The following is an 18,331-nucleotide window of genomic DNA, read 5'->3' on the forward strand; positions in this document are numbered from 1 at the left end:
AGAGAGGCAAAGTGAGGGAGTGAGTTCCGGGAGAGAACATCAGCAAGTGTTGGAAGAAGAGAAAAGGAAAAAGAAGGAAGGAACAGGAAAAGGAAAAAAATAAAAGAAAAAGAAGAAGAAGAAGAAGGAAAATAATAATAGAGGTAAAAAGAAGAAAATGAAGAAAAAGAAGACGAAGAAGAATAGAAGAATCAGAAGAAGAAAAGTAGAAGAAAAATAAAAAAAAATAAAAATAAAAACACAAGTAGAAGAAAAGAACAACAACAAGAACAACAATTACAACACAGAAGCAGAAGAAAAAGTAGAGAGAGTGAAGCAGAGGAAATGAAGAAGAAGAGGAAGAAGAAGAAAAAGAAGAAGAAGGAGGAAGAATATGATGAAGAAGAAGAAGAAGAGGAAGATGAAGAAGAAAAAGAAGAAGAAGAAGAAGAGGAGTAAGGTAACAGAGAAAAAGCAGGAGGCAGCGAGGCGAGGGGATGCAGACAGCTGGTGGAGGGGTGGGTGGAGCCGTGCATGATACAGAAGGGCTCCAGCGCTCCTCCACTCAGCCTCCACCACCACCACCACCACCACCACTCAGCGCTGGACGTGAGTTATGGCCTGCGATCCCCCTGCAGCTCTGACGCAATATTCCACGGTGCTGAAGAATGAGGAAAAAAAAAAGATCAGAAAAGAAAGAAGAAACGAAGGAAAATAAAGGAAGAAGGAAGAGAAAAAAAGAGATGAGTAAAGAAAGAGGAAACGAAGGAAACAAGAAAGGAAGAAGAAAGAAAAGAAGAAGAAAGTGAACTGAGGGAGGACAGCTTGTGGGAAGAGGACACAAAGGAAGAGAGAAAAAGGAAAAACAAATCAAATGTTATACACGGAAATTTCCATACCGTTCGATGAGCACGTGACCAAGTTAACCCGGTAGCAGCGACTGACCAAATTTGTGGTTGTACCGTGTAGCAGCGACGGACCAAATTTGTGGCTGTACCGTGTAGCAGCGACGGCCCAAATTTTTGCCATGATATAAACCCCCAAAAATAGATGATGCGTAAACTGATCACAAATGCGTTGATAGGTATATATTATGAAATGGTTTGCAGGAGTGATGATTTTTTCCCATAAATTCGCTTAGAGAGGCCTTTAAGATACATGATCACCGCAGCTACCGGGTTAATCCTGTCATTCTTGCATTTTTCGAGCCAGCAGAAGATCAGACCATCGCCAGCTATCACGCCACTAATAAGACGATTTCTCTCGCCCTCCCGCGATCTCTAGCGGGCGCCTCTGTTGTACATTTCTCGTTATGGTTGTGCTTCGATCACAACACTAGGAAAAAATTAAACAAGAGAGACATAACAAAAGGGATACATAGATGTAGCAATAGGAGGCAGAGAAAGGGAACCATGCAAGGGACGGTAAGTAGAGGAGGAGGAGGAGGAGGAGGAAGGAGGAAAACTCATGACATTAGGAAAGAAATCAAAAGAGACAAAACGAAAAGGCTATATAGATGAAGGAATAGAGGGCAGAGAAAGGATATCATGCAAGGGGGACAGAGAGGAGGAGGAGGAGGAGGAGGGGAAGGAGAAGGTTAAAGCGGAAAACTCACACCATTAGAGAAGAAATCAACCAAAAGAGAAAGGAAAGCAGAGAAAAGGGACCATGCAAAGGGGGAGAAGAGGAGGAGGAGGAGGAGGAGGAGGAGGAGGGGAAGGAGAAGGGTAAAGCGGAAAACTCACACCATTAGAGAAGACATCAAGCAAGAAAGAAAGGAAAGCAGAGAAAGGGGACCATGCAAAGGGCGAGAAGAGGAGGAGGAGCACGCAGAATCGGAAAGGCAAGGTTGACAAGTGTGGGTAAGGAGTGTCGCCTGCACCAAGAGGGCCGAGGGACAGCTTATTGTTCTGTCTCGGTGAAGTCCCCCACACCCTTCCCTTGCATGGCCCTTTCCGCCGCCCCGCGCAGGCCAGGTGTCGGCGGCGGTGGTGGCGGAGGTGGTGATGGTGGTGGATGTAGCGGCGGCGGCGGCGGCGTCAACAAAACTCATCTACAAGTCTAATGCTCGACCCTGGGTAACGAGTCCCCCTCCCAACCCTTGCTGCGGCCCTGACCTCGGCTTGGCAGGAGTGGGTATTCCTGGTTCTCTCTCTCTCTCTCTCTCTCTCTCTCTCTCTCTCTCTCTCTCTCTCTCTCTCTCTCTCTCTCTCTCTCTCTCTCTCTCTCTCTCTCTCTCTCTCTCTCTCTCTCTCTCTCTCTCTCTTTCACCTTTTAAATCTGCTTCTTCTTGTTCTGTTTCTTGTTCTTGATTTTCGTCGATTTTTTCTTTCTTTATTTTTTTCGTCTTCAATGCCTCCACCTCCATTACGAACAGAGGAGAGAGAGAGAGAGAGAGAGAGAGAGAGAGAGAGAGAGAGAGAGAGAGAGAGAGAGAGAATGGACCACACGAAGGAAAAGAGGCCAGGTGTATCCATAGAGTAAATCACACAGACACACACACACACACACACACACACACGGAAGGCGACTATATACCATCAGCTTTATCATATCCAGTATAGAAGATAAGGACAAGGGGGGAGGAGAGGAAGGAAAAATCACTAGGAAGGATGGGAGGAGTGAGTGAGTGAGTGAGAGAGAAAGAAAGACAGAGGGAGCAAGGGAGCTTTGGTATAGATGAGAACGAGAAGGGGGGGAGGAAATGGAGTAAATGGCACTAAGGAAGAAGGATGGGAGAGTGAGAGTAAGGAAGGAAGGGACTGAAGGGGAGGAAGGGAGGTTTTATTTTTTTCATTTTTAAAGGCCGAAAAAGAGATTAGTCGAGTTTTAATACGTGTTATTTTAAATTCGTGGTACAGATGAAGGGTCACACAACCACCAGGGTTATAAAGCTACCCGTGGAAAGGCTCAAAACTCCTAAGAAAGCGTGTCAAATATGTGAGTTTATAAATTTGACCCTAGGCCTCATGAGTCGCGGGCATCCCCATGTGGTCTTGCCAGGTGTGAATTTTTTGGGCGAGCGAGGGGCGCTGACGCTCTTCTGCAAAATCACGTCAGGCTGTAGACCGGCAGTAGCTTTAGTTTCGTTGGCAATGGTCGGCTCGATTTTCCTCAGGATATTATAAAATACATTGACAGGCATCCTCAAAGTCAATGTCACTCTTTCTCAAGCTCGGAGAAAAATTGAATGAAGTTTCCTCTCTCGCTGCATCTTCAGAGCAACTGTTTCCACCTTTTTTCTGATATTTTTTTGAGCACCACATAGAGCTGCAATGCTCAACAAAATGGTCTCTTCCATGTCTAGGTTTCTGCAGTTCATCAGCGACTGGAGTGGGAGGCATCTCACCTCCCCCTTTAGAGGCTGCGAGTGACAGAGGTCCTGTTCACCGCTCATATCAGACGAGATCAGTAGCTGCTTGCTTTCGGTTGCTAGAAGAAGCCAAATCCACTGCTCAAATTAGTGACAGATGCGTTGCCCACTGAAAGGTGGGCTTTTTTCTTCTAATTATTTTTCATTCTAATTATTTTTCTTCTTCTTTTTATTCTACTTCCTCCTCTTTTTCTTCTTTCTCTTCCCACCTCTACTTTTTCTTCATTTCTTCCTTTTCTCCTTCTCCTCCTCCTCCTCCTCCTCCTCCTCCTCCTCCTCCTCGTCTTCCTTTTCCTGTCAGAACAGAAGTATACTTTTTCTATTTTCAAAACTAACCAACTAAATAATTGTGTATGTGTGTGTGTGTGTGTGTGTGTGTGTGTGTGTGTGTGTGTGTGTGTGTGCACCTCATCACGGCTCTATTACCCTTAAGGTCAAACTCATGCGCCACTTAAAGCTTGAGGGACACACACACACACACACACACACACACACATTCTCTCTCTCTCTCTCTCTCTCTCTCTCTCTCTCTCTCTCTCTCTCTCTCTCTCTCTCTCTCCATCATTTTTTCCTCTTTTTTCCACTCCTTACTTCACCCTTTAACTCCTCCTCCTCCTCCTCCTCCTCCTCCTCCTCTTTCTCCTCTTCTCCCTAGTCTTCTTGTTCTTGTTCTTCTTCTTTTTCATCTGCGTCTTCTCATTTTCTTGTCCCAGTCTTTGTTTATCTCCTCCTCCACCTCCTTTTCCATCCCCATATTACTATCCTCCTCCTCCTCCTCCTCCCCCACAAAGGTAAGTACAAGGGGCGGAGGCGGGCGTGTGGGCGGTCCATGATGCGTGTTAATATGTGCAATACGTGCCGTGCAATATGAGAGAGAGAGAGAGAGAGAGAGAGAGAGAGAGTGCTAAAGACAGAGATAGAGATAGATAGAGAGACAGAGTAGACAAAAACAGACAGATAGACAGACACGCACACACACGCACACCAACAAACAATTAAAACACACACACACACACACACTCCCCCCACACACACACAAAACAACCCCGCCCCCTCCCCACCCACACACACACACGCCCTGGAGATGGTTTCAATGTCGGTACAGCACGCATGCAGCAACACACTTTTTTGTTTATGCATTCACCCACCTCCTGTACCCCGCCAGATATGCAAGATCCCTATCAGTGTCCTTCCTTATGGCTGTCACCGGCGGGAGGGAGGTGGAATGGATAGGAGGAGGAGGGGGAAGAGGGAGAGAGTTGAGGTGAAGAAGGACAGGGAATAAAAGGAAGGGAGGAAGGAGGGAGCAGGGTATAGGAATGGAAGAAAAACGATGAAGAGAGAGGAAAGGAGGTGGGAAAAGAAGAGAAAGGGAGACGAGAGGAATAAGAAGAGGGAGAATGAAAAAAAAGACGGATAAAGAGGAGAGAGAATATGCTGAAGGAGGGAGGAAGAAGGGGAGGGGAGGAAAGAGGGAGGGAGGGAGAGAGAGGTGAGGTGAGGGATGAAAAGGAGGGAATAGGGAAGATATATAGAGAGAAGAGGGAGACGTGAGGATAAGAGTGAGGACGGAGAGAATACTGAAGAGGAATAAAAAAAACGATGAACGGAGAGGAAGGGAAGAAAAGGAAGGGGAAAGAGAGGTGAGGGTAAGGAGGACGGAGAATGAAAAGGAGGAGGAGAAAGACGATAGAAAAGAACAATGAGAAAGGAAATAATGAAGGGAAAGAGATGAAGAAGCGAGGAGTGAAGGAGGAAGGAGATGAGACTGAAGAGGAATAGAGAGAGCGGAAGAAAGGATGGAAGGAAGGAAGGAAGGAAGGAAGGCAGGGAGGGAGGAAGGAAGGAAGGAAAGAACGGAATAAATAAAAGAATGAAGGCAGGAAGGAACGGACGAAAGGTAGGAAGGAAGGAAGGAAGGAAGGAAGGAAGGAAGGAAGATAAGAAGGAAAGATGACACTCACTAGGAGGAGAAAGAGGAGAAGGAGGAGGAGGAGGAGGAGGAGGAGGAGGAGGAAGTTGTGGAGGAGGAGGAGGTGGAGAGGAGAAGAGGAAGGGGAGAGAGGGGAGAGGTAGAAAAGACTCCCTCCTTCCTCTCCCCTCTCTCCTCCCCCCACCCCTCCCCCCTTTGTCCTAATGGGTGACACTGTGGCCCTAATACTGATGGCGTTTATGGCCCTTATGTGACATTGATGGCCGATTGTTGTGGTGTGGGGGAGAGGGGGGGAAGGGGGAGGAGAGGAAGGAGGGGGATGGGGAGGTTCGAAGGAAAGGGAGAGTAAAAAGAGAGAGAGAGAAGAGAGAGACGAGTCAGGACGATGAACTGTGTGTGTGTGTGTGTGTGTGTGTGTGTGTGTGTGTGTGTGTGTGTGTGTGTGTGTGTGTGTGTGTGTGTGTGTGTGTGTAAACGAAGGCCTTTCCCAACGTTCTCCTCTTCTCTCTCTCTCTCTCTCTCTCTCTCTCTCTCTCTCTCTCTCTCTCTCTCTCTCTCTCTCTCTCTCTCCCAGTCTGATATCAGTGTACCTATTCCACCCAGCTCCTGCAAAGATTCTAATTTCTGTCACTGGTCTGTCTGTCTGTTTGTCTGTCGATGTCATAGTCTGGATTCCAAGGAGATATACAGAAATAAAATTACTAGTTTTAAAGACAGATACGGCAAGAGAAAATAAGTGTCCATAATTTAACAAGGTCAGATACAGACGAAAATATCCATGTTTTAATAGGTCAAAAAAATAAAAAAAGAAAGTATTCATATTTACAAAAAAAAAAAAAAAAAAAAGTCTTGAGCGATATAGATACATAGAAAGGAAGACACAAGATCAGCTGACGTCATGTGTACTACAACCAACTAAGGAAACACACACACACACACACACACACACACACACACACACACACACACACAAGCACACAGACACACGTTAAAGAAATCATATGATAAGATGCGATAAAATACTGGACATACGAGCTTGACCGATCCTATAAAAATGGAAATATGTACGTACAGGCAAACAGGTAAGAACACACACACACACACACACACACACACACACACACACACACACACACATACACATACACTGCAGCAGCCAGCATCTTGAATACTAAACGCAGCATCAAGGTCTTTGGCACGAAGATAAATACATACATTAAAACGTAACATCGCCTCATTTGTTTCGCTATTCTATCGAGCATCTTTTATCTTGCGCTTCGAACTATGTATTTGTTTACTGAGTAGGGAACAGACAAAGCTTGGAGATATTCTAATGACGATAAAGAGTAAGGAGTGGGCTTGGGCAGGTCATATCAGGCGTTTAGCTGATAACACGTACAGGCTGAATATATTGTACTGGCGATAAGGAATAAGAAAGGGCTTGGGCAGGTCATATCATGCGTAGGACTCATAACAGATGGACAACCAATGTAAAAGAGTGACGACCCAGAAATGGTAGACGTCAGAGTTTGCAGAAAACCGAGTGAGATGCGAGATACAAAATTAGAACCCTTGCTGAAGCAGGATGAAGTACACTAACATCAGACAGAGAAAGGAGTGGAGAAGTGAAATTGGAACCTTTACAGAACCAGGATGAAGTACACTAACATCGGACCAAGAACCAGATGGCGAGTTGAATTCATAACCTTCGCTGGAGCAGGCTGGAGTACATTAACATCGGGCAAAGTGCCAAATGGAGATATGAAATTAGAACCTCTGCTTGAGCAGGATGGAGTACACTAACACCAGACAGAGAACCAATGGAAATAAGGAATCATAACCTTTTTCAGGACTGGATAGCGTACACTAACACCAGATAGAGAAGCAGATGGAGAGACGAACTTATAATCTTGGCTGGAATAGGCTGGATAACACCAACATCAGGCAGAGAACCAGATGGATATATGGAACCACAGCCTTTTTCGGGGCAGGATAGAGTACACAAGCACCAGACAGAGAAACGGTGAAGATTTAGGAAAGGACTTTGATTTACTTAACTAGTGGATTAATAATGAATGATGATGATGATGATAATATTTCCAGACTACACAAACACCAGACGGAGAAACAGATGGAAAATAATAAATAGGAAGGGCGTTCATTCGCTTAATCTGTAGTGGACAAAGACTGAGCATAGATGAGTGGCCAAAAGAGAGGTCAATTTCGGATGCTGCTGCTGATGCTGACAACGATATATTTACTGACTCTCTCGGTCGGCTTACACCACACAGCCGCGCCTTATTAACGCTGCCAACACATCTCTTCATAAATTGGCGGCGGGAACCTTCCTGGAATAGCCGCCGATGCTTTACGAGGCGCTGCGGTGGAAGAGTTGCCGAGTCACTCTCTTACGGGTGTTGGAGTTACCCGCGGACCGCCATGAGCAGAATAGCCTCCCCAAAATAGCCCAACATGAGAGTGATGTTTTGTTTTGTAAGTTACGGGAATAACCAATGGCCTTTCCTAGTGTCTTCTAAATCGCCGTCTGATATTAGTGTGTTAGTGTTCTCCATTCTGCTCCGGTAAAGGTCCTAATCTCTCTCTCTCTCTCTCTCTCTCTCTCTCTCTCTCTCTCTCTCTCTCTCTCTCTCTCTCTCTCTCTCTCTCTCTCTCTCTGTGCTATAGCCCCTGCAGCTGTTTGTCAAGCAAGTACTTTACGGCTCAATAAGTTAGCGAATAAAATGTTGCCTCTATAACCTGTTGAGTGAGTGATAACTAACTGATTGGTAAATAGGTAAGGAAAAGCGCAACACACACACACACACACACACACACACACACACACACACACACACACACACACACACACACACCATATATATAACCATTTTAAATCCACTGAGAGAGAGAGTAATAACGAACGGATTGGTAATTAGGAATAGTACTCAACGAAGCTCTCTATCACACACATACACACACACAAAAAAATAAAAACATATATGCCTTTTAAATCCATTATTGAGAGACTAATAACGAAGCGATTGGTAATTAAGAATAGCAGTCGACGCAGCTCTCACACACTCACACACACAAAAAAAGGTACAGTGAATTAAATCGTAGGGACTGACTGGCTTGGGTGTTCACTTTTTTATCGCCCTCGAGAACATAAAATCCCCTGACACACCATTACTAATAAGAGAGCAATGTACGACTTCCTGTTTCGCCAGCCAAGCATATCAAGGACGCTCGTATTTAAAGGAGCTCAGTGAATAGCGAGTAAATATTGGCTCCTACGATGATGTCGGTACGAGATAGATAGATAGTAAGATAGATAGATAGATAGATAGAGAGATAGACGGAGGGAGAGAGAGAGAGAGAGAGAGAGAGAGAGAGAGAGAGAGAGAGAGAGAGAGAGAGAGAGAGAGAGAGAGAGAGAGAGAGAGAGTTAAAACGGAGGGTGAGTCACATCAATTAAAAGTAGGTAGGTTGGTAGGTAGGTAAGTGCTCGTTGAAAATGTATATCTGATAATAATAATAATAATAATAATAATAATAATAATAATAATAATAATAATAATAATAATAATAATAATAATAAAAATAATAATAATAATAATAAAATAGTAATAATAATAATAATAATTTCCTAGCAGCTGGGTGAGCAAGAGAGGGAAAAGGGAAGGGAAAGAAGGGAAGGGAAGGGAGAGGGAAGGAAGGAAGAAAAAGAAAGGAAGAAAGGAAAAGAGGGGAAGAAGTTGTTATTTGCCTTCCTCTACCCAAGACGTGTGTGTGTGTGTGTGTGTGTGTGTGTGTGTGTGTGTGTGTGTGTGTGTGTGTGTGTGTGTGTGTGTGTGTGTGTGTGTGTGTGTGTGTGTGTGTGTGTGTGTGTGTGTGTGTGTGTGTGTGTGTGTGTGTGTGTGTGTGTGTGTGTGTGTGTGTGTGTGTGTGTGTGTGTGTGAAATACAAACAATATACGTCTAACACAAATGTTTATAACAATATTCAAAGTAAAGTCGTATAAACCCCATGATGTGTGTGTGTGCGTGTGTGTGTGTGTGTGTGTGTGTGTGTGTGTGTGTGTGTGTGTGTGTGTGTGTGTGTGTGGTCTGTATCTTTCTAATTCAGTCTACCACATGGCTCGTCTTACACTCACACACACACACACACACACACACACACACACACACACACACACACACACACCTCCGTTGATTCTAATTTGATAAGATTCATGAACCATCACACTCGCCCATAAAACTCTCTCTCTCTCTCTCTCTCTCTCTCAGTACACTATGGCTTGCAGTGTTACCAGCAAAGGCGTAACCCTACATAGGTGCCGAAACCGTCCCTAGAGACTGCTATTATAAAGAGAGTTGAGGATAAGGTGTTGAGGTACGGTACTTCTGGCGCTAAACTGATTCGCTAATGTTGGCTTTTTCTTCCATCACCTTTTTTTCTTGTTCTTTTCTTTCTTCTTCTTCTTATTATTATTTTTCTTTTATAGAGTTGAGGTCGAGATGTTTGGTTTTTATCGTGCTTATTTTTTTTTTTACTGTATTTCCCTCTGTTTCCTCGATATTAATTTGTTTCCTAATCCACGACGTTGTTTGTTTCTTTTCTGTATCTACGTTCGCCAAAACTCAGCTTTCTATCTATTTGACTATCTATCTATCAGTGTGTGTGTGTGTGTGTGTGTGTGTGTGTGTGTGTGTGTGTGTGTGTGTATAAGCCCAGACCACCATCATCGCCAAGGTTCGTCTGTTCTCGCCATCCACACCTCACCACCACCACCCCCTCCCTCCCTCTCTCTCCTCCCTCCATGATAATTAACCCACCTGACGGGTCACTCAATGTATCGCCAGTCCGCCTTTCTGCAGACTGATCAAGCCGCAATAAGCAGGCGGAGCGAGCGTCATCCTTCAGCGGGCGAGCCATCCAGCCGACCAACCCGCCACTCCGACCCTCGCCTGCCGCTCCATCAGGCATCGGGACGCGCGCTCAGTCAATTAGTAATCTCAGTGTTAAGTAAGTTATGCAGTCATTCAGTCAGCTCAGTTAGCCGGCGCGTCGATCAGTCAGGGTGGAAGACATGTACCACCACCAATAGCACCACCACCACCTCCATCGCCATCACCGTCTCTTTTTCTTCTTATTACTTCATGTTCCTCGTCTGCAAACTTAACACCGACGATACCTCTCACTTCTTTACGGGACCGTCTTAGCTTGTTATGTTTTCCTGGTTCTCTTTGTCTCTCTCGTGCGCATCGATAACCTTTGACAGCATCACCATCACTATGACCATCACCGCTGTAGCTTTTTCTTCTTTCTACTTCAAGTTTCTGTTCCTCGTCTGCTAGCTTTACATCAACGATTCCTCTTTCTTCTTTACGGGACCGTGTTGGCTTGTTTCGTTTCCCTGCCTCTCTTTGTGTTCCTCCTTCATATCGATCGCCTTGACAGCAGTTATGGTACGTAGTTGGGTGCTTGATCGTGTGAGTCGTTTTAACCTCACACCGATGCCTTTTCCATCCTCTTTAGCGTTAGTCCATTATGTTATAGTTGGTCCTTCTTGCACATCGCCTTTGACAGTAGTAACGGTACGTAAACTATAAAGGTGGGTGCTTTATCGTGTGAGTCGTTTGAACCTCACACCGATGCCTTTTCCATCCTCTTTAGCGTTAGTCCATTATGTTATAGTTGGTCCTTCTAGTAACGGTACGTAAACTATAAAGGTGGGTGCTTTATCGTGTGAGTCGTTTGAACCTCACACCGATGCCTTTTCTATCCTTTATAGCTTTAGTCCACTATGTTTTAGTTGGTCCTTCTTGCAAATCGCCTTTGACAGTAGTAACGGCAGACTTGTAGAGGTGTAGTTCCATCAGCCATTGTTTGAGGTAGCTACGAAGGAACTCAATAGATACTGCGTGTGTTACTGCATGTGTTAACCCTCTATGCTTTCGTTGATTCTTGCATATTACCGTTTTGGAAAACAGAAACAGCAGAATCATCGTTGAGGCGTTGTACCATCAGCCTTAATACGAGAACGCTTGAGGTAGCTACGAAGGAACTCAATAGATACTGCTTGTGATACGTCATGTGTTAGCCTTCTACATTATCGTTGGTCTTTGCATATCGCCTTTGACATCAGTATAGTAGAGCAGTTCCTTCTGCCTTAATGCGATGCCGCTTAAGGTAGCTACGCAGGAACTCAATAGATACTGTTTGTGATACGTCATGTGTTAGCCTTCTACATTTTCGTTGGTCTTTGCATATCCCCTTTGACATCAGTATAGTAGAGTAGCTCCTTCAGCCTTAATGCGATGCCGCTTGAGGTAGCTACGCAGGAACTCCATAGACACTGATTCAAGAGTTCTTTTTGCAGTCATTTTAACGCGAGCATGTCAGTTTAAATTATGTGTTCTCAACCCCTTTTTAGCTCCTCCCATATCGCCTTTCACAGCGGTAATGGTAGACGTGTGCGTAGGTTCAGTCCTGTTGAGCTTTTATACGATACTGGATAAGGTCAGCTTTCATGGGTTTTTATTTCAGCTTTCTTCCGTATCGCCTCCACGGCTGTAATTGTAGACGTGAATAGGTGTGGTTCCGGTATCGTCTGCTCCCTTTATCTTCTTTGCGTGAACGTATCAGCTCGTTAGGTTTACGTGCCTCTCTTCATCTCTACTTGCGGACTTCTAGCTGAGCACGATACAAGTTAAGGTCGTTACGAATGGATTACTTTTGATACTGGATCGTCTGTTCACTCTGGAAAACTAATGTCGGTATATTCAGACGCGTTCACCTCTCATATCAACTATTTCTAAAGTACAGAAAATAGATCAATCAGGTTCTCATTATTGCTTTTTTTTAGGTTCATGGTACAGAAGAAGGGTCAGAGTACCATCAGGGTCATAAAACCACCCCTGGAAATGCCCACAGCTCCTACGAAAGCGTTGTTAAATACGAGTATGTGTCCAGGGGCGCAGTAATGTTTAAGAATTGGACCCTGTTTCCAAAGTCCAGAAAATATATCAATCGGGTTCTCATGAGCGTTTTTATAGGTTCATGGTACAGAAGGAGGGTCAAAGTACCACCAGGGTCATATAGCCACTCCTGGAAATGCCCACAGCTCCTACGAAAGCCTTGTCAAATATGTGTGCTGGGGCGCCGAAACGTTTAAGAATAGGTCACTTACTTTCTTCAAAACTCGTCCGGGCGACTCAAGTGACTGACTGACGCCACGCACTTGATTACGGCAACTTAGGAAGGGCGGCAGCGCTTTCCCTGTCCCATGATTCACACTGATTTCTCTCTCTCCCTGGTTTTGAAGGAGCTCTGCCGTGTACACAGACTCAGCTGCTCAACGGTCCCGCACAAAGGCTAACGTCCACATGCTCACCCTTATAAAAGAAAGCGAGGTGATGTTGTACCGGGCAACTAAGGAGTCTAGACATTTACTGATCCTAGAGTTGTCTGCAGCAAGTCGCCCCTCCCTCCCGCTGTGCTACATTCATCTCTCGCTTCATGAATCAGCGCGCACAAGTGGAGTTTTACGAACAAGAATGTCCGTCAAGATGTTTCCGAGTGCCTGTATCGCTTGGTGGAGTGTGTGTGTGTGTGTGTGTGTGTGTGTGTGTGTGTGTGTGTGTGTGTGTGTGTGTGTGTGTGTGTGTGTGTGTGTGTGTGTGTGTGTGTGTGTGTATTTGATATACCATAGTAAGTGATGTTTAGCTTTATCATGCTTATGTTTATGGCTATTTAAAATCTTGTATGTGTGTATATATGAAACTAGAAGCTGTAGGGAAGAAATCCTTACATGTGTGTGTGTGTGTGTGTGTGTGTGTGTGTGTGTGTGTGTGTGTGTGTGTGTGTGTGTGTGTGTGTGTGTGTGTGTGTGTGTGTGTGTGTGTGTGTGAGTGTGTCCGCTCGAGGTAAGTCAAGCAGGGCAGGCCAAGCAGGGCAGGCCAGGGCGGGGCAGGGCGGGGCGGGGCTGGCCACGCATCGCCAGCGGCCGTCACATAAAGTCTCGTGGCGGCGGATCGCTGGCCTGAGTTACGGACCCTCGCCCGGCCTCCTCGTGAGCCTCAGCCGCATTACATTTTTCCTTCATTAGAACGCCCTCCTTTATATGCATATCTCCATCTTTATTTAATTATTTTCTCCCCGACCGCCCAACGTAAGGGTTTATTTACATATCGGCGTGTTTATCGGCGGCTCCCCGGGAAGTGGCGAGGGTGGCGGCCTGTCATAAGCCCAGCGACCCGGGGCTTGAGTGTGTGCCGGGCTGTGTCGAGCCGGATCATAATAATTATTAATAAAACCCGCTAAATGCTGCCCCGAGATAATGGGGTGCCGCCTCACACACATACCCAGCGAGGATCCTTACAAATGGCAGCTTAGAGGCACTTGGGTATAATGAGATGGTTGCAATAATCATCATCAACAAAATTTACTGAATGTTGTGAGATAATGAGGTGACGAGACACACACACACACACACACACACACACACACACACACACACACACACACACACACACACACACACACCAGGATATACAAGCTTAGGGACCACTTGGAGGCTGTATAGGTAAGTTCAGCGGAAGGAAATGACTCGCTTACAACCAGCACACGAAAGATTAGCGAAGGAGAACGAGAAGAGAGAGGGAGAGAGAGAGAGAGAGAGTACGATATACACACCCCCAACCAGAGATCTCACAAATGGTAGGTTAGACAGAGATGACACAAGGGGGCGTAATATAACACTTTAGAGGTAAGAAATTGTTCACCAATCAGCATACAAAAAAATAGTGGAGGAGAAAGCTGTAAGAGAGAAGAGAATACGACACACCCACCCACCTAGACACCTCACAAATGATAGCTTAAGCAGGGATAACATTGAGGCATAATAGAACATTTAAGCGGTAAGAAATTATACTCGTATCAGTGCACAAGAAAATGGTGGAGGGGAAAGCTGAGAAGAAGGAGAGACTACACTATATACACACAGCCAACTAGATACCTCATAAACACAAGCTTAGGATGCGTGTGTGTGTGTGTGTGTGTGTGTGTGTGTGTGTGTGTGTGGAGGAATAATATAGCAGTTTAGCGGTAGGAAATATTTACCTATCAACATGCAAAAAAAAAGTTGATGAGAATGCTGTAAGAGATAACGGAGTGTCGATATATGCACTCAGCGAGGACTCTTACGAAAGGAGGCTTAGGCAAGGGCGGCACTGAGAGCGTAAGAGGAGGTTTTAGCAGTAACAAATGAGGCTTCTATCAGCACACAAGATACTAGTCAATGAATCCCCAGCACTGCGTTACCCAGCGTGGATGTTTTGTGCTACACGATCCACTCATTACTCTTCCTTGGCGACTCACTGGCCTCTGCAGCTTTGTTAGCGAGTGGCGCGCGATGCTAAAAGTCATTATAATAAAACTCTTGTGTTGTGGTATGCAGCTAGTAGTGGTGATAACGATGATACTACTAATGATGATGATGATGCACTGTAGACACTTTATGTCACCATTTCCTTGTACCAGTGGCATCATGTATAATCTCTGGCCACTATTTCTCCACGCTGGCACTGTGAAAGAACCCTGGCATCTTAGACACTCCCAAAGCACCATACTTCAAATCCTGGCGCTGCAGACATTTCCAGAACACCATATTTTTTTTAACCTGACATTATAGGCATCTCTAGAGCACCATACCTTACACCATGGCACTAAAGACACTTCTAAAGCACCATACTCCGAATTCTGGCACTCGAGATATTTCCATAAAACATACTTTGAATTTTGACGCTGTAGGCAGTTTCATGGCACTATAATTCCACAACCTCTTTTATTCTAAACACCAGAACACTATATTTCAAAATCTGGCACAGTACACATCATCAGGGCACCATACTTGTAACCCTTGCACTGTAGACACTTTCAGGGCACCATATTTCCACCCATCGCCCATTAGACTCTATCAGGGGACCATAATTCAAAGCGTGGCTCTTAAGACACTTCCAGAGCACTATTCTTCAAACAGAGGCACTGCAAACACTTTAAGGGCGCTATGCTTCCAACCCTGACACTGAACACATTTCCAAATCATCATAGTTCGATTCCACGGACACCATACATCAAACTCTGGCACTATAAAGACAAAAACCTCGTGTAGCAAAATCCTCAGGTGGCAAAATCCCTTTCTGGTCAAAGCCTTTCGTAGTAAAATCCCCTGTGTAGCAAAAAAACTCCCACAGTAATTTTCTTCTCCAGTAAAATCCTCCGGTAACAAACTCCTTGTGTAGCAAAAATCTCCCGTAGTAACGTCCTTCTTCAGTAAAATCCTCTCGTAGCAAATTCCTCCCACAGCAAACTTCTCCTCCAGCCTCAGTCGCTCCCCGTCCCTCGCCGCGCCGCGCACTGGGCTCCTCCGCCGCCCTCGCCACTTTATACATCGGCCAGACTTCGATGGTGGTCTTGAGAGGGTCTTGGTGGTCCTCAGAAGCAGCGGCCGGTGTCTGTGAGGCCTCGGTAAAGCGCCCCGTCAGCCAGCCACTGCCCGCCCTTCGCCACGCCACACACACACTCACACACGCGCTTATACTACCCTTGAAACCCCGCTAAGCCTCGATGTAGCACTAACGTTATAAGCCTCATCCCTTTCCCCCCTCTGTCCATTCGCTCTCCATGTCACTCAGGGCGCGAATCATCCCCGTTGGCATGCATTAAGAACGGCTACTGAGGTGTGTGTGGGGGGCGGACAGCGGGCGCGGGGCAGGGCGAGGCAGGGCAGGGCAGGTGGTCTCCGCGTGTGGCCTCGTGGCGCGTGCCCTCCCGCCAGAGGTCTTGCCACCCGCGCGCGCCACCCACACCGCCGCCACCGCCTCCGTCCGCCCCCGTGCCGCCTGGTTCATCACTTATCCCACAATTACACGATTATTCGGTAGCGTGTGAGGTGTTGACGGGATGGTCTTGGTGGTGGTGGTGGTGGAGGTGGATCAGGAGGGTGAGGAGAAGGAGGAGGAGAGGGAGGGGGAGGAGGTGGAGGAAGAAGAGGAAGAGGAGGCAAGGAGGAGCAGGAATAAAGAGTTGAGGAGTGGGAAATATTATGATGGTGATGGTGATTTTAGTGATAGCGTCAGAGGAGGAGGAGGAGGAGGAGGAGGAGGAGGAGGAGGAGGAGGAGGAGGAGCAAGACCGGGGAGGGGGGGAAGGTAAAGAGAAAAATGAGGACAATGATGAGGAGGATGAAGAAGAGAAAAACTGGAGGAGGAGGAGGAGGAGGAGGAGGAGGAGGAAGAGTGAATAAAATAGAAGAGTGGAGGTGACTACTACTAGATATGACATAATGGTGATAGTGGTGGTGGAGGAAGAGAAGAAGAAGAAGGAGGAGGAGGAGGAGGAGGAGGAGGAGGAAGAGGTGATGGTGGAGCGGCTGGTAGTTTGGTGATGGTGATGGCACAGGGATGGGAGACAATGGTGGTGGTGGTGGTGGTGTATACTTAACCTTCCTTCACGAATATCTCAAAATAAAGAAGGCACGAAATCAGTACTAAAAGCCGACGTGGAAATCACTTAGACTTTTTTTTCCGAGCTAGGTATATACTTTCCTTTCCAACTGTTTTTGCAGCAGCCCCATAGTCCCTCCAGGCCCTTGTGATGATTCTACCAATCTTTGCAGGCCCCACACAGTCCCTCAGGTCCTTGTGATGACACACCGTCCCTCAGGCCCTTGTGATGACCCTACCAGTCTTTGCAGGCCCCACACAGTCCCTCAGGCCCTTGTGATGACCCTACCAGTCTTTGCAGGCCCCACACAGTCCCTCAGGCCCTAGTGATGACCCTACCAGTCTTTGCAGGCCACACAGTCCCTCAGGCCCTAGTGACGACCCTACCAGTCTTTGCAGGCCACACAGTCCCTCAGGCCCTAGTGACGACCCTACCAGTCTTTGCAGGCCCCACACAGTCCCTCAGGCCCTAGTGAAGACCCTACCAGTCTTTGCAGGCCACACAGTCCCTCAGGCCCTTGTGATGACCCTACCAGTCTTTGCAGGCCACACAGTTCCTCAGTCCCTTGTGATGACCCTACCAGTCTTTGCAGCAGCCTCCCACAATCCCTCAGGCCCTAGTGACGACCCTACCAGTCTTTACAGGCCACACAGTCCCTCAGGCCCTTGTGATGACCCTACCAGTCTTTGCAGGCCCCACACAGTCCCTCAGGCCCTAGTGATGACCCTACCAGTCTTTGCAGGCCACGCAGTCCCTCAGGCCCTTGTGATGACCCTACCAATCTTTGCAGCACCCACACAGTTCCTCAGTCCCTTGTGATGATCCTACCAGTCTTTGCAGGCCACACACAGTCCCTTCATGCCCTAGTGATGACTCTACCAGTCTTTGCAGCAGCCTCATAGTCCCTTCAGGCCCTTGTGATGACCCTACCAGTCTTTGCATACCCCGCACAGTCACACAGTCCCTCAGTTCCTTGTGATTACCCTGCCAGTCTTTGTAGCAGTCCCACAGTCCCTCAGTCCCTTGTGAAGACCCTACCAGTCTTTACAGCAATCCCACAGTCCCTCAGGCCCTTGTGATGACCCTACCAGTCTGTACAGCAATCCCACCGTTCCCTCTAGTTCTCTCAGTCGCCTAACAGTCCTTGCAACAATCCCACAGTCCCCCTAGACCCTTGTGATGACCCTTAATCCTCTGCAGCAATCACACATTCCTCTCAAGTCCTCTCAGTCGCCAAAACAGTCTGCAGCAGTTCCACGGTCCTCCTCAGGCACTAGTGATGACCCTCAGTTCCCTACCAGTCTTTGCAGCAATCACACAGCCCCCCTCAGCTCCACGGCCCTCCCCGCGCGGCAATAAAGTAGCGGCGATCGATGGCGTTACGTCTTTATCGCGGTGGCTGGAGCAAGACCTCGGTGGGCGGCTCGTCCGGGGCGTATCTGTCCATCGCGAGGCAGGGCGGCGGCGGCGACCCGGAAACGCCCTGCAGACTTATGACCGGCCCAGGAGGGAATGCAGCAGCAACGGGAGGAGGAGGA

General features: G+C 46.9%; 1 long non-coding RNA gene across 1 annotated transcript in view; it reads right to left on the reverse strand.

The window, feature by feature from the left end:
• LOC126998667 (uncharacterized) overlaps positions 1–18,331 on the reverse strand; it is a 101,898-nt gene that overhangs the window by 52,944 nt on the left and 30,623 nt on the right. The gene's annotated exons all lie outside the window — the stretch shown is intronic.

Source organism: Eriocheir sinensis, chromosome 14, assembly GCF_024679095.1.
Source record: "Eriocheir sinensis breed Jianghai 21 chromosome 14, ASM2467909v1, whole genome shotgun sequence".
In the NCBI taxonomy this organism is placed as follows: Eukaryota; Metazoa; Arthropoda; class Malacostraca; order Decapoda; family Varunidae; genus Eriocheir; species Eriocheir sinensis.